The 13,481-nt window shown below is 41.8% G+C and overlaps 1 protein-coding gene across 5 annotated transcripts in view; it reads left to right on the top strand.

Moving 5' to 3' along the window:
• atp8b3 (ATPase phospholipid transporting 8B3) overlaps nucleotides 1-13,481 on the top strand; it is a 140,510-nt gene that overhangs the window by 28,276 nt on the left and 98,753 nt on the right. For 2 of the 5 annotated variants that reach the window (XM_073068188.1, XM_073068187.1), the window contains exon 2: nucleotides 11,524-11,630. The exons of the other annotated variants lie outside the window; for them this stretch is intronic. The gene's annotated coding sequence lies outside the window, so the exon portion shown is untranslated. The remainder of the gene's footprint in view (nucleotides 1-11,523; nucleotides 11,631-13,481) is intronic. 5 annotated transcript variants of the gene reach the window in all.

Raw genomic sequence — 13,481 nt, 5'->3', positions numbered from 1 at the left:
GTTGTTGTTTTTGTTTACGTAGTTCAGTCTAGTTTTTGTACTGTGTCATGTAACACCATGGTCCTGAAAAACGTTGTCTCATTTTTACTATGCACTGTACCAGCAGTTATGGTCGAAATGACAATAAAAGTTGACTTGACTTGACTTGACTAATCAGGGAACAGCTGATAGGACTGCGGAGAGATTAACAAAGAAAGGGACTAGTGTAGCATTAGTGTTCGGTGGGCCAAAGGGTCTGTTACTCTCTTATGACTGAGAGAATGGCATTTTGAAAGGTTTAGCAGAGACAAGGAGGACCAAATGGCCTCCTGTGTTGTTCAGCTCTCAGAACTGTGATAAATTTGATGTTAGCTCCTTTGTGATGGTTGTTGGTGTGGCAAAGATAAGAAAAAAGTTAAGTTGAATATGAAAGGAGTAAATCTTTATCTCGCATATTAATAATAATTAAGACATGCAGATAGAACTGCATATCTTAATGAGAATAGACTTCTAAATTTTAAAGTGTATCTTGTTTGCCTTCTATATTAGAATGGAAGAGAAAAAGGTAATGAAAAATATTGAATATCACTTTTACTGAGATTGAGGAACATATGCATTTATGTTTCAGAGAGGAAGATGCAGATTAATTTATTTATCACGTGTACATCAGAATCAGGTTTATTATCACTGGCATCTGATGTGAAATTTGTTAGCTTAGCAGCAGCAGTTCAATGCAATACATAATCTAGCAGAGAGAAAAAATAAAGTAAAACATAATAAATAAACAAGTAAATCAATTACATGTATTGAATAGATTTTTTTAAATGTGCAAAAACAGAAATACTATGTATTAAAAAAAGAGAGTTAGTGTCCAAAGCTTCAATGTCCATTCAGGAATCGGATGGCAGAGGGGAAGAAGCTGTTCCTGAATCGCTGAGTGTGTGCCTTCAGGCTTCTGTATCTCCTGCCTGATGTTAACAGTGAGAAAAGGGCATGCCCTGGGTGCTGGAGGTCCTTGATAATGGACGCTGCCTTTCTGAGACACCACTCCCTAAAGATGTCCTGGGTATTTTGTAGGCTAGTGCCCAAGATGGGGCTGACTAGATTTACAACCGTCTGCAGCTTCTTTCGGCCCTGTGCAGTAGCCTCTCCATACCAGACAGTGATGCAGCCTGTCAGAATGCTCTCCACGGTACAACTATAGAAGTTTTTGAGTGTATTTGTTGACATGCCAAATCTCTTCAGACTCCTTATGAAGTATAGCCGCTGTCTTCCCTTCTTTATGACTACATCGATATTTTGGGACTAGGTTAGGTCCTCAGCGATCTTGACGCCCAGGAACTTGAAACTGCTCACTCTCTCCACTTCTGATCCCTCTATGAGGACTGGTATGTGTTCCTTCGTCTTACTCTTCCTGAAGTCCTCAATCAGCTCTTTTGCCTTACTGACATTGAGTGCAGGTAGTTGCTGCGGCACCATTCCACTAGTTGGCATATCTCATTCCTGTACGCCCTCTCGTCACCACCTGAGATTCTACCAACAAGGGTTGTATTGTCATTAAATTTATAGATGGTATTTGAGCCGTGCCTAGCCACACAGTCATATGTATACAGAGTGTAGAGCATTGGGCTAAGCACACACCCCTGAGGTGCACCAGTGTTGATCGTCAGCAAGGAGGATACGTTATCACCAATCCACCGAGACTGTGGTCTTCTGGTTAGGAATTCGAGGATTCAATTGCAGAGGGAGGTACAGAGGCTCTGGTTCTGCAACTTCTCAGTCAGGATTGTAGGGATGATGGTATTAAATGCTGAGCTATAGTCGATGAACAGCATCCTGATGTAGGTGTTTGTGTTGTCCAGGTGGTCTAAAGCCGTGTGGAGAGCCATTGTGATTGTATCTGCAGTTGAGCTATTGTGACGATAGGCAAATTGCAATGGGTCCAGGTCCTTGCTGAGGCAGGAGTTCATCAAAACTCACGGTGAAGTGTGCTCTTTGTGTGAACAACGAGCACAGCTAACAATGTTCCTCCTAATATTTTTCACACAGTCCAGCCTTTGCTCTAAGCAGAAAATATTTACATAGCCTGAAAACTGCATTTTAAGTGTTTATTTTAAAATATGTACATCAAACAAGCACAAACCACAATGCACAACACAAGTTAGCAATGCCAGGCAGTCAAAACAACTGACAGGCATAATGGCAAAAGCAAAGTGTTTTGACGAGGTGGCATTGGCATTCAGCAGTCTGGTAGTTTATTAACAATGCACCACCGACTTCCATTCTGTGTTTATTGTTACAATTTGTAGCAGTGTTGTAACTTGAAACACTGACAAGGTAAATCTGTTGAAATTCAAAAATGTTTCAAAGTAAAGGTTGTGGTATGTTTATTATTTAGAAAATTTCTGGATTATATTCATAGACACATATTTCATTAATGTATATTTCACAATTATACTAATATAGGTTTCAAAATTATATTAGCAAAATTTAAAAAATGATCTTAGCATAAATTCAAAATTATATTAACATTATGTAAAAGAAAACTCTAGCTGCACACCAGCAAAAGCTATGTGTGTAGGAGCATTTCAGTTACCGCACAGCTTAGCGGGAACAGTGAATGTGATGTGGGCAGTCCACAACCATCCCACACTCTCTGCATGTTCACAATGCTGGGCAGAACAGGACACAGCACAATAAGCGACAGAAAAACAAGTGCAAAGCAGGACTCGTTTTTCCCTCCACTTACACGGGTAGTGACTTCTGAATTCTCTGATGGCTAAGACTCATTCTTAAAATACAATGACTCTACTTCAGGAGTTCTTGCATAATTTTATGGGAAATGTTTTTCAGAGAGTCTTAATTAGTCATTTTGCATAGGTTGTATAATATTGTAATAAAGGCTCTGCATATATCTGAGTGGTAAGAGCAACACAATGTTATGAAGCATGATTAGGAGGTGATTCAGAAAGTAAACAGTATCATGACTTTCGTTCCAAGGGGGTTGGAGTAAAAAATGAGGAAGTCTTGTTGAGATTACACACAGTTTTAGTGCAGCTACAGGATGGAATCAATTCAGTCATGCATTCATTTTGGGGTTGGAATGTAAAGTCAGCAATATGAGGTCATTTATTTAGGGTCAGGATTGGGGAAGATGGAGTGATTCAGAAGAGGAAATCTGGAGTTAAAATAAAAGCTTAACTAGCTAATCCATAACATTCAAAGTTCAAAGTAAATTTGTTATCAATGTACCTCTTCTTTTCTTACTGCTCATTACGCCACTCAAGCTTAGTGGTAGCAATGAAGTCACGTCAGAGTCATACAAATCCTGGGTGGAGACACAGATGTAGAAGTATTCTTCGTCGCCGTTTCTCTAGCAGTTTTGTTTGACCGGTTAGGGTGGTCAGCCCTGAGCTGAATCCCAAACCTGGAGGACCGGTGGACCACTCCTAGTCTGGCCTCTGCCCTTTGACCTATTTGGCATGGGTGACCCTACCAAGAGCCAAAGCATAAAGCCCTGACTCTAGCCAGCATAGCTCTCCAGGTCATTGAGGCACGGAAACCTCCAAATCATGACAAGGTTGCCGTTCTCTTAGAGCATCGAAGTACATACATGTCACTATATATAATCCTGAGATTCGTTTACGGGCATACTCAATAAATCCATAATAAAATAATAACTAGACTAGAATCTATGAAAGACTGGACACACTGGATATTTAACAGTGTGCCAAAGACAACAAACTGTACAAATACAAAAAGAGAGAGTACTAATAATAAATAAATAGACAACAAATATCGAGAACATGAGAAGAAGAGCAATTGAAAGTGAACCCATAGGTTGTGGGTACATTTCAATGATAGTGCAAGTGAAATTATCCTCTTTGGTCCAAGAGCCCGATAGCTGAGGGGGAAGAACTATTCCTGAACCTGGTGGTCTGAGTCCTGAGATTATTTTACCTTCTTCCTGATGGTAGCAGCGAGAAGAGAGTACATCCTGGGTGGTGGGGCTCCCTGATAATGGATGCTGCTTTCCTGTGATAATGTTTCATGTAGATGTGCTTGGTGGTAGAGAGGGCTTTATAAGTGATGGACTGGGCTGTATCCATTGCTTTTTGTAGGCTTTTCCATATAAGTGCATTGGTATTTGTATGAGACTGTGATACAGCTTGTCACTATACTCTCTACCACACATCTATAGAAGTTTGTCAAAGTTTTAGATGTCATGTTGTATCTTTGCAAACTCCTAAGGAAGAAGAGGTTGGTTTTGAGCTTTCTTCATAATTGCACTTAATATGCTGGGCCTAGAATAGATCTTCTGAAATGATAACACTGAGGAATTTACAATTGCTGACTCTCTCCACCTCTGATCCCCCGATGAGAAATGGCTTATGGACCGTTGGTTTCCTCCTCCTGAGGTCAATAATCAACATCAATGAGAAAGTGGTTTTTACTTCTATGAGTGTAGTATCGGAAAGTCATCGTCAAGCTTTAGGGGATGCAGAAGAGATTTGTGAGGACTCTGCCTGGACTAGAGGGCTTGAGTTACAGGGAGATGATGGCCACAATGGACCTTTTCGCCTTGGAGCATTGGAGAATGGGATGTAGCCTCCTAGAGTTTTATAAAATCACATGGGATGTGGATAAGGTGGAAAGTAATAGTCTTCTCCCCAGTGCTGGGGACTGCAAAACTAGAGGACACAGTTACAAAATACGAGAGGTTTAAAAGAGACCTGAGAAGTCACTTCTTTACACAGAGGATAGTGAGTACCTGGAATGAGCTGCCAGATGAAATGGTAGAGGTGGGAACTACTGCAACATTTAAGTCACATTTGGATAGCTACGTGGCAGGGAGAGGCTTGGAGGGATGAATGTGGGCAACTGGGACTAGCTGGGAGTCTGCTGTGGTTGGCATGGGCTAGTTAGGCCAAAGAGCCTTTTGGTGTGCTGAATGAATCTAGAGTACAGATTGACACATGTCGGGAGCTCAGAGGACCAACAGCTAAAGCTATACTGTTCAGAGTTAGCCTGTACACAGCTGAAAGGAAGTTCTAATGAAAGAGGAACCATGTGGCAGATTCACTGAGGTGCTGTGTTGTGTGAGGAGAAAGGAGTAGACAGGAAAAAAATGGAAACTTTTCTCTTTAGGCTCACAAGGATCCAAATCGTTTTAAACAGAAATGTCTATAATTCTCAAATAAATGGAATGGAGGAAGCTGATGTCATTTTTTAATGAGGTCTACAGCAAGGAGAAGTTAGGGTAGATGTGAGATATTTAGGATAAGTGTCTGGAGAATTTGGGCATATGAGGCTCATCAGCCCTGTAGTAGCCAAGGAACTTAAAATATTTGTTTTGCATTTTGTATCTGATTCCTAAATACACATTGAAGTTTTGGGCACTACCTCACTTTTTAAAAAATTTACAGTATTTCTGTTTTTGCACATTAAAAAAAATCTATTCAATATATGTAATTGATATACTTGTTTATTTATTATGTTGTATTTTATTTATTATTATTTTTTTCTGTCTCTGCTAGATTATGTATTGCATTGAACTGCTGCTGCTAAGTTAACAAATTTCATGTCACATGCTGGTGATAATAAACCTGATTCTGATTCTGACAAAATATGTTGAAGCTAGCGCATTCTGAAATCTCACTACAGTCCAATTCTTGGAAAATCTGTAGTGAAGGTAATTAGTATAAACAATTGCTTGAAATCTGCTCTTTTCAATTTCACTTAATGTACCCACACCACAATGTGCACGGTTATGGCTAAATCATTCTGTAGGATCCTTTGTTAGTTTTAGATAGAGTCAGGGCTGTAAAGAGAAAGAGTCAGTGAGCACTGGATAAAGTTCTTTGTGACACCATGCCCATACACTTAAAAAAATGAGTTGTTTGACATTTAATAGCTTTCTGTGTGGTTAGACACATCTCAAATGCCATCTATAAATTTGCTGAGGACGCAACTATTGTTGGCAGAATTTCAGATGGTGTTGAGAGGGCGTACAGGAGCGAGATACATCACCCAGTTGAGTGGTATTGTAGCAACAACCTTGCACTCAACATCAGTAAGACCAAAGAAATGATTGTGGACTTCAGAAAGAGAAAGACGAGGGAACATACACCAGTCCTCATAGAGGGATCAGAAGTGGAAAGGGTGAGCAGTTTCAAGTTCCTGGGTGTCAATATCTGTGTGGATCTACCCTGGGCTCAACATATCAATGCTGTTACAAAGAAGGCACTACAGTGGCTATATTTCATTAGAAATTTGAGGAGATTTGATATCCTACCAAGACACACAAATTTCTACAGATGTACCATGGAAACCATTCTACTGGTATGGGGTGGGTGGAGTGCTATTGTACAGGATCAAAATAAGCTGCAGAGAGATGTAAACTTAGCCAGCTCCATCATGAGCACCAGCCTGCCCAGTATCCAGCACATCTTCAAGGAACAATGCCTTAAAAAGGTGGCATTTGTCATTAAGGACCCCCATTATCCAGGACACGCCGTCTTCTCATTGCTACCATCAGGGAGGAGGTACAGAGCCTGAACACACACACACACACACACACACACACACACACACACACAGACACACACACAGACACACACACACACACACACACACACACACACACACACACACACACACACACACACACACACACACACACACCTTGCTACTTTTTGTGCTACTTAGTTAATTTAGCTGTTTTATTTATATATGTGTATATACTTGCTCTAATTTACAGTTATTATTATATTGCAACATAGTGCTACCGTATAGCAACAAATTTCAGAAATATACCGGTGATATTAAACCTAATTTTCATTTTGATTCTGATTCCCAGAATTTCTATAGCTGCTCCTTAATTCTGATTTTTTTTCTCGTCAAACCCTTCTTCAGGACTGGGAGGGGAGATGGAAGGCACCAGAGTAAAAAGGTGGGGAAGTGGAAGGAGGACTAGCTGGGAGGTGACAGGTGAAGCCAGGTGGGTGGGAACGGTCAAAGGTTGGAGAGGAAGGAATCTGATAGGAGAGGAGAGTGGATCATAGGAGAAAGGGAAGGAGGAGGGAAGCCAGTGGGAGGTGATAGGCATGCGAGACGAGATAAGAGGCCAGAGTGTGGAATAGAAGAAGAGAGGAGCGAGAGGGAATTTTTTTTTGGAATAGATTTACCATTGTCACATGTACTGGGGTAGAGTGAGTGTACAATTAGATGCCCTTTGTTCCTTTATTCCGTAAATTCCACAGGTTCTCCCTGAAGAGCATTGTTTTTACAGAACTAAAGATGAACAAAGGGACTGAGAGGTCAGCAAGAAAAGGTTGTTTCATGTGTTTCATTATTTCTGTATCAGAGCATACAAAACTGAAAGTTAGCATATTGTTGTCAAGTGATTTGTGTGGAGACACTAAAGATAAGAAAAGATTCAAAAGATCAAAGTAAATTTATTATCAGAGTACATATATGTCACCATATACATCCCTGCGATTCTTCTTCCTGCGCGCACACTCAGCAAATCTATAGAATAGTAACTATAACAGGATCAGCGAAAGATCAACCAGAGTGCAGAAGACAACAAAATGTGCAAATGCAAATATATAAAAAAGCAATAAATAACGAGAACATGAAATAACAAGATAAAGGATCTTTAAAGTGAGATCAATGGATGGGCAAGTGAGTGTAGTTATCCCCTTTAGTTCAAGGGCCTGATAGTTGAGGGGTAGTAACTGTAACCTGCTGGTGCGAGTCCTGGGGCTCCTGTACCTTCTTGCTGATGGCAGCAGAAGCCTGCGAGGTGAGGAGCTCTGATGATGGATGCTGCTTTCCCGTGACAGTGTTTCACGTAGATGTGCTCACTGGTTAGGAGGGCTTTACCTGTGATGTACTGGGCTGATTTGACTACCTTTGCACGATTTTCCATTTGAGGGCATTGGTGTTTCCATACCAGGCAGTGATGTCAGCCAGCCAATACACTGCCCACTGCACATCTGTGGAAGTTTGTCGAAGTGTTTGAAGACTATCCGTGTCTGAATCAGATATGGAAGTTGGGTGCAGAGCTGTTGCTGACCCAGTCGCAGATGTAGAGAGAGGCACGGTGGAGCAACTAGTGGAGTTCTGTCTCAAAAAGCAAGCAGCCCAAGTTCAATCATGATGTCTGGTGCTTACTGTGTGGAGTTTGCATGTTCTCCCTTTGATTTAAGGGATCTCCCCTTTCCGTGATACTTTGATTTTCTTCAACACTCCAAAATTGGTGGATTAGTGTGCTGTGTGTGATATATGTTGTGTGGGTGCACTGTGATCCAGAGGAATATTGATTCATTTGTTTATATATATATATGTATATACAGTCAGATGACAATAAACTTGAACTTAATCAGACACTGTAACTTGTTCCAACCAACCTGTCCGTCTTTGGATTGTGGGAGGAAACCAGAGCACCTGGAGGAAACCCACACGGTCACGGGGAGAATGTACAAACTCCTTACAGATAGCTGCAGGAAATGAACCCAGGTCACTGGTACTGTAAAGCATTGTGCTAACTACTATGCTACCATGCCACCCCACAGGGTCTGTGTCCCTCTAAATGTTTTCTGTTAATGTATTTATTCATAAGATCATAAAATATCGGAACAGCATTAGGCCATTTGGCCCATCAAGTTTGCTCTGCCATTTCATCATGGCTGATCCAATTCCCTCTCAGTCCCAATCTCCTGCCTTCTCCCCATATCCCTCATGTCATGACTAATCAAGAACCTATCAATCTCTGCCTTAAATATACCCAATGACTTGGCCTCCAGAGACGTCTGTGGCAACAAATTCCATAGATTCACCACTCTTTGGCTAAAGAAATCTCTCCTCACCTCTGTTCTAATTGGATATTCCTCTTTTCTGAGTCTGTTGTCCTCTGGTCTTAGACTCCCCCACCAACAGGAAACATCTTCGCCACATCCACTCTATCGAGGCCTTTCAAAATTCGATAGGCTTCAATGAGAACCACACCCCCATTCTTCTGAATACCGGTGAGTACAGACCAAGAGCTATCAAATACTCTTCTTACGACAAGCCTTTCAATTCCGCAATCATTTTCGTAAACCTTCTTTGAACCCTCTCCAATGTCATCACATCCTTTCTAAGATAAGGGGCCCAAAGCTGCTCACATTACTCCAAGTGAGGCCTCACCAGTACCTTATAAAGCCTCAACATTACATCCTTGCTTTTATGTTTTAGTCTTCTCAAAATGAATGCTAACATTCCATTTACCTTCCTTACTACTGACTCAAGCTGGAATCTTGCACGAGGAATCCCAGGTCCCTTTCTGCCTCAGATATTTGAATTTTCTCTCCATTTAGAAAATAGCCCATGCTTTTATTTTTTCTAACAAAGTGCACGGCCAACTTCCATTTAAATGCTATTGCGTCCACCTCTGCCACATCCTCTGGCAGCTTATTCCATTATATGTCCCTCACTCCCCCTTCCGTATGTCCCTTATTCCATTATATGTCCCTCCCTCCCTCTGTATGTCCTTTATTTCATTATATGTACCTCTGTCCACATGAAGACGTTGACCTCGATCCCTTTTAGCTCTTTCCTCTTTCATTTTAAAGCTGCACCCTTTAGCATAGACTCCCTTCCCCTGGGAAAATGACTGTGCTTTCACACCATCTCTGATTGTCCACTCCACTGCCCTCACAGTGAGTCGTGCACAAGGTTTGACAGGGGGTTAAACACCTTCTCAAACATCACTTGAGCTGGAAACTTTCTTCAGGGTTTTTAATGAGAAACCTTTGTGAAACTGCAGAAAGTTAAGTAAAACATGTATTAAATTCAATAGAAAACCTCCCCTATATATAGCCTGAATATAGTAATGTTATCAATCATTCTCGTTATCAGTGTTAACCAAGCTGATACGCACATGCAGCATTCCATAACTATGCCAGAGTGAACTTGTGGCACAAGGATAGCTGAATAGTGATAAATGATAAACACAACAATAACCTTAAAATATACAAATATTAGAAGAAAAGTAGAAAGAAGAGGAGGAGGGGTCATCACCTCCCCAGCTGTAGATTGACTTTGGAGTAGTGCAGTTGTCTCAGTCTATTACTAAAAGTGCTCCTCTGTTCAGCCAAGGTGCCATGCACAGGGTGAGAAACATTGTCCAGAATTGCCAGGATTTTCTGGAGGGTCCTTTGTTCTACCACAGCCTCCAGTGTGTCCAGTTTGACTCCAGTAACAGAGCCAGCCATTCTGATCAGTTTATTGAGCCTGTTGGCATCACCCATGTTGATGCTGTTGCCCCAGCACACCACCGCATGGAAGATTGTACTGGTGATAACTTCTCAGTCTCCTCCCCTCCAAGGGATAAAGTCCTAACCGGACCAGCTTCTCCCTTTAACCTGGAGAGAAGTTGACAGGGATGTGGAGAGAATAATGTAGGACTACTCTAGCTGGTCAGCATGACTTGGAGGGACAAAGGGTCTCTTTCCGTGTTTTGTGGCCCTATGACTACAAAAGCCAGAAACTAGCCTCAAGGATGGCATCTACCCCATTATAATAAGACGATTAAATAATTCCCTAGTATGATGATATGGACTCTTAACCTCAGAATATTCCTTCTTATGATATTGCTGCTTATTGCTTACTTGGTTCCTTAAGGTTGCTATAGCCAGGGCTGGGGTTAGTGGGGATAAGCTCCCACTATCTACTAAATGCTCCCTATGGCGTGAGTTTCAAATAGCCTCTGACAACCAAGTTGCGCTCTTGGTCTTCACACTTGGCTTAGCTCCTAAGCCTGGCAGAACTGTTTCTATTGACAGGACAAGGGACAAAGGTGGGTTCATTGTGCCTGAAGTCCATTCACACTGGGCAGATGGAGCTCGTCAGCCGTGGTTGGCAGCTCAGCTAGGAGAAGGAAAACTCTGATCTCAAACCTCCGCTGCCTTGTGGCTACACCCACTCATGAGGAAAGCTTCATGAGTAAGCCCAGAGGAAAAATTTGGAGCTGGAGTCCCTAAGGCAGTCCTCCCTTGAGTTCAAAGTTGACCGGCAACTCCTCTGACGCCGCTGGTGCCAAACTCTACTGGCCTCTGCTGTTCCTTTGGATACATCGGCTGTGTGGAGAGGGGGAGCCTGCTGCATTGGCAACAGCTTGCTCTCCGTATCGTACTGCCCTGACCTGTAGAGAACTGGAACACAGCATCCATGGTTGATTCCGATCAATGGACGGCCTCAATTGTTTACCTACTCTGCGCTTTATTCTGAACTGTTATTATTTTACCTTGTTCTACCTCAGTGCCCTCTGTAATGATCCGAATCTGATTGAACAATATGCAAGACGAGCTTTTCATTCTACCTCAGTACATGTGACAATAATAATCCGACTTTATTGAGGTGAACTGCTACATCCTAGATTTTGAGATCTGAGCGAGGCAGTGATTGGTATATCCTAAAGAGAGTTGCTCAGTAATCTTTAGGCAATTCTTAGTCTCTCTCCTTCCTGATTTCCCTGTGGTTTTTCCTGTTTCCACACAGGATCCATTGCATCACACAAGGCAGTCCAGATTAATCACACCCACAGAATTGGCAGAATCGCCAGAAGGATAAGACGCACCCACACTGAGACAGAGTTGTCTGGAGAGGTGAGGGCGTTTAAATAAATTTCCAGTCTTGCAAAATCTTTTCACATGCTGGCTTGCCATTTGAGAAAAAAATGTGTAAAAATGCACAGTTCCCTGCACGGTGACATTTTTTCCAGCACTCTGGTCTTGCTTTGCCTGACAGTACTGATGAATTGATCTGTATGAAGAGCAAGTTTTTCCACTGTACCTTGATATTGAAAGTTTCTGATTTTGATTCAGGGTCTTGACCTAAAATGCTGAGTATCCCTTTCCCTCCACAGATGCTGTCTGATTGAGTTTTGAGTTCATTTTTATCTCTACAAAGTATTTCTAATTATCTTTTGCCTTTATTCTCTACATCGGAGTGTGAAATCTTTGTCATAATAGACTCTATGTCTAAAGTACAAAGTCAATAATCGCGCATGAGCCGCCTGCCTTTGAGGTACATTGACGCTTGTGTTACAGTACTTTATACATTATTCCAAGGTCCAATTCAGGGTTTACAGCTGTAGATCCCTCAGAGTTGTCGTGCAGGTTGATAGGGTGGTTAAGACGGTGTATGTTGTGCTGGTATTCGTTCGTCTGTGGACTGAGTTCGAGAGCCGTGAGGTAAAGTCTTTAAAACTGGTTAAACACACTTGGAATATTGTGGTCAGTTCTGGTTGCCGCATTATATGAAGGACGTGGAGACTTTAGAGAGGGTACAGTGGAGACTTACCAGGCTGATTCCTTAAGAGGAAGGGCCAACTGAGCTAGGACCTTTGTCTTTGGAGCGAAGGAGGATGAGAGGTGATGTGAACAAGGTGTACAAGATGATAAGAAGAATAGATCTAGTGGATAGCCAGAGACCTTTTCCCAGGGTGGAAATGGCCAGTTCAAGGAGGCATAATTTTAGTGATTGGAGGAAAGTACTGGGAGCTTGTTAGAGGTAGTTTTTTTAAAACACAGTGGTGTGAGCATGGGGTGCACTGCCAGGGGTGGTGATATACACAGATACATTAGGGATATTTAAGAGACTGTTAGATAAGCACATGGATGAAAGCGAATTGGAGGGCTATGTAGGAGGGAAGGGTTAGATCGATCTTGGATTTGGTTACGTGACCAGCACAGTATGTCACGGTACAGGAGCATAGTGGTTAGGGTAAAGCTCTACAGTACAAGAAACCGGGGTTCAATTCCCACCGCTGTCTGTAAGGGGTGTGTACATTCTCCCCAGAGGCTTTCTCTGGGTGCTCCGGTTTCCTCCCACAGTCCAAAGACATATCAGTCAGTAGGTTAATTGGTGATTGTAAATTGTCCCGTGATTAGGCTAGGGTTAAATCAGAAACTCCTGGACAGCAGAGCTCAAAGGCCAGAAGAACCTGTTCTGCACTGAATCTCAATAAACAAACAAACAGTGTGGGCCGAGGGGCCTGTGCTTTTCTATGTTGTTTGTATTTTGCATAGATTTTAGCTTATATAATATTATCAGTAAACTGAATACATTTTAAGATGCCTGCCTGTAACAAAGAATGAGAAGCTTCAACATACAGTAAATCATACTTATGAATAGTTACCCAACTAAACCAATATTATTAACGAAGGCAAGGATTTATTGAATAAGGTACCAAGATTCATCTGTCACTTCTTTTAGAGTAGCTACTATTTATTATATTACGAACCAGTTTGTATATGCTTTGCTTTCCACCCCTCCTTCTTCCCCTTTACTGTAAAGGAGTTTAATGTTGCATAAACATTTGCATAGAATGCATTGTTCTGTGCAAATTCCCCACACTGATTCAGTCATTTTCAATCTCTTACTGGATATCTGTTTTGGAGAAGCAAGAGTTGGGAAATAATATTTGACCGTTTCTGAATCCTGGAACCACAGAT

This window comes from Hemitrygon akajei, chromosome 16 (assembly GCF_048418815.1).
Source record: "Hemitrygon akajei chromosome 16, sHemAka1.3, whole genome shotgun sequence".
In the NCBI taxonomy this organism is placed as follows: Eukaryota; Metazoa; Chordata; class Chondrichthyes; order Myliobatiformes; family Dasyatidae; genus Hemitrygon; species Hemitrygon akajei.
Note: the sequence above shows the minus strand (reverse complement) of the source record. Positions and strands in the feature narration are given on the sequence as shown.